This window comes from Carya illinoinensis, chromosome 3, assembly GCF_018687715.1.
Source record: "Carya illinoinensis cultivar Pawnee chromosome 3, C.illinoinensisPawnee_v1, whole genome shotgun sequence".
Lineage (NCBI taxonomy): Eukaryota > Viridiplantae > Streptophyta > Magnoliopsida > Fagales > Juglandaceae > Carya > Carya illinoinensis.
Window position 1 is genome coordinate 26,533,346 of NC_056754.1, and position 3,997 is coordinate 26,537,342.

The following is a 3,997-nucleotide window of genomic DNA, read 5'->3' on the forward strand; positions in this document are numbered from 1 at the left end:
TTCAGACTTACCTTTGGCAACGACAGTGAGAAATGACGACAAGGAGTCAGCTACAATGGTGATAGGGGGCACAGAGGGCGGTGATACTCAGTCTCTCATGGAGTCATGGCAGGGGCAAGGGGGCACTGGGGCAACGACTTCTCTTCAAGGGGGGTGGGTACTGGGTATTGGGGGTTAATGTCCAGATCAAGGGGGGTTTAGGAAAAGGCACCATTTTGGGTTTACTGAGTTTTAAAAAAATAAATTTAAAAAAAAAAAAAAAAAAAAAACCTTAGGTGCCAAAACGACACCATTTTGGTCACCTATGGGGTTTTTTAAATATATTTATATTATTATATGTAAAAATTATATATAATATAATATAAAAGTGTCGTACTTGAGTAGGCTTGTAGGCGGGGGAGGGCGGACCAGCAGCGAGGTAATGGGGGTGGAGCACCGCTACCCACCCCTAAGTGATATAGTATTAATATAACTACTAATACTATAATGATTTATACAGTTATTTATATATAGACTTAAAGTGAATTATTAACACTAATAGTATTAGTATTATGGCATAAAATGTAATTAATGTACTAATATATATTAGTACACTAATGTATACTAATTAATTAAAATGAAATGTAATTAATATACTAATGTATATTAGTATTACTAATGTATTGTGTATTTATCAAAGATTCAAAAGGAATATGTTGAGAATTTATTAGGCCATAAAATGTTATTAATATATATATTATATTTAAAGCATATGATCAAATAAATTTTTATATTTAAGATTAAAGTTTTATATCATAAATTATAATAATATTATCTTATATATAATTATAATTTATATTATTATATGAAAAAATTATATATAATATAAAAATATTATATAATATTTAAAAATAATAATTTAAATATATATAATAGTGAACTGGTCCAATCCAGTCCTAAAAATCATGGAAGTGGAACCGGACCGGTTCCAATCGGTTTTGGCATTTTAGAAACTAGTTCTGCAGGGGACTAGTCCATTCCGGTTCCATTGGTTCGATTTAATTTTCCAGTTAAAATTTACACAGTTACCCATAGGTACCTTGAGGGCCTCGAAAGGATGCATAACCATGTCATCCTGAATCCTCAAGGAAGCTCCAAAGCGTTGGAGGCACACTTGCAGGCTATTAACTTTAGAGAACTCAAGCCTGATCTGACTACCCTTAATCATGCTGGCAAGATCAGGTGGGTGATGATCCCGAATGCCTTTCTCCTGGAGGACTGACCTTCCTCCCGGTGATAATGCCGGTGCCGGCTTAGGAGGAGATGGCTTTGAAGAGGGCGAGGTTACCCCCGCCAAGCCTAGACAAGAGCCAGGTTCCCTTAAGGCAGACCCCACTCACATTTAGGAGGACTCAAGGGTTCCCCACGATTGATCCCTCTTGGCACCGTCTACGTGTCACTTTCTTTCATCATTCTTCTCTTTCTGCCAAGTTATGTGTAACCTTTTAGTCATTTTTTTTTTGTCTTACAGAGACCGTGGACACCACGCGTCTCTTTACTTCTGTATATTTTTGTGTTAATACATCTTCTTATGCCATGATTGCCCTTCTGTATTTCTGGCTTCCTTTCCACATTGTCTATATATCTGTTTGCCGTAGAGATTTATGTTTTTGAGAAAGGAGCGCTTTGTATTTTTCTCTTTTACATTCTTCGACGTACGATGACCTTTGGTTTCCCAAAGAGATTGATTCAGTATCTGATGTTCCACTAGTGAATCTATGCAAATCTTGGGCAGTTGACTATTAATGTGTATCCTTTAGTCTCCCCACGTTTATGGCTTCAAATAACACTCGTCATGTGCACCTTGGGATTTGTGCTAGGTTCTTTACAAGAATTGCATCTAATTTGATGAAGCTCTAGGATATGCATGCTTTCCATAATATCAAAGAACAAACTATTATTACTTACTTATAAATAGTCCCATTTGCCTTCGTTGTTTAGCTTCAACTCTCCCTTTTTGCTTTTCAAGCACTCTCAAACTTTCTTTCCCCTCGTGCTGAGCCACTGTTTGGCTATTCCTGGCTTCGATGGGTTTTCTAGCCTTAGGCCAACCTCTTGGTATTGTATCCTACTATGGACTTTTGTGGAGGCAACCGGGTGGTAGTCTCTTGAGGCTTTCAGAGGATGTCTTTTTGAAAACTGTGTCACACTTTGTCATTATGAGGCTCTTTGTAAGGATGGTGCACATCCAACCTTACAGGTCTACCGTTCAATGGGTTTCCATATCTCAAGACTCTTTGTGCAGTTCATGTTCCATCATTACATCTCAAGTCATACCCATGCTCAGGAATGAGCTAGGCTCCTCCTTTAGGCCTAGTGAGTGAAGGGTATTTCTGACATCCTAAACCTGTCAAGGTTCAGGCACTTCCTCTTCAGTCAGGGGAGGGGAAAGAAGGGGCTCTTGTCGCACCATGGAGGGGTCTCCTTCTACTCCAGCTCTCCACTACCCAGTGATCTTTGATTTGGGTGGTCACCACAAGGGTGAAATCTCTATTTGTTTCTTCCATATGGGCCCCAGGCTTGTGTGGACGTGGTTTTGACTAAGGCCGGTTTCCTCCATTTGGTTGTCCTCGACGGTTGCGTGGTTCTGGAGCTTGAGTTGTCTGAGCCTATTTCTTGCCCTTTTGCATTTTGAGCTCATCTTCGAGGCGATTCATGTCCTCCAACTCCCCCGTACTTCTTGGATGGTGCCTCTTCGACGACCTTGCCTATACCATCTTTTTCTATCGATGGTACCATAGAGTACCCCATCGTGACCCTGCGCATGGATTTTTTTGGCTTCTTTCTCTTTGCATGGTTTCTCTATGGATATGTTGTAGCTTTCCCCTTGTATGGATTTCAAAAACTGATGAATAAAATGTCCTTTTGTTTATGGCATTAATCTTTCTTGCTTCTTCCCGCTTTGCTTGTCCGTACTCTTTGTATGTCCCTTGCGGGCGGTAATATGTTAGTTGCTCATCGAGACTTAACCTTTTTTTTTTTAATCTAGCTAGCAAATAACCTCTTATGCCATGGGATTGCATGTTGGGCAGTACCCCGCTGAGTATGAACACCTCTTCACCCGCTTATTGCTTGGCCAAATTTGGTTCAAAACCCTTTATGGACTTGAGCCATGCTTGCCCGTATTCCTCCATGGGTATGGCGCATGATGCCAAGTTCATTTATAACTTCTAACGGAGGTCATGCAGCATGCATATAAGCCTAAATTTGCCCAAAGTGCTATGCATAAACCCTTTGTGAAGGTCGACCGGTGTATATGATTGGACACTCCTCATTGACCCTCGCGCTTAACGAGAGGGGCCGAGTGGCACGTAAAGTTGAACTCGCCTAAATACTTTTGCCGAGATCACACGGAATGGAAGACTGAACGCATCTCATTGACCCTCACCCTTGGCAAGAGGGGTTAAGTGGCACGTAAGCCTGAACTCACCCAGGTACTTTTGCATAGGTAGCACGATATGTATGACTAGGAGCACCTCGTTGACCCTCGTGCTTGGCAAGAAGGGCCGATGGGCATCTAAGCCTGAACTCGCCCAAGTGCTAAACCCTTTGCAGAGGTAATGTGGTGTATATGACCGAGCGAGCCTCATTGATCTTCTCACTTGGTGAGAGGGGCCGAGTTGCATGTAAGCCTGAACTTGCCCAAATACTTTTGCAAAGGTCACGTAGTATGTATGACAAGGCGCGCCTCGTTGACCATCATGCTTAGCAAGAGAAGCCGAGCGGCATGTAAGCTTGAACTCACCCAAATATTTTGTGCATGCTCTGCAAAATTGGAAACAAGATATAGGCTTTCATTTGACAGTTACCAACCTGCCTTGCCAAGTTGATGTGGGGAAATTTGAAGTCTTTGTGGTCTCTTCTAAGGTTATGTCGGGTAGTCTTAGGACTATCCCGCACTTTGCCAAATGAGGGATAGCGGCACCTCAATAGCTCTCTCCTTATTCATTCCCCCAAG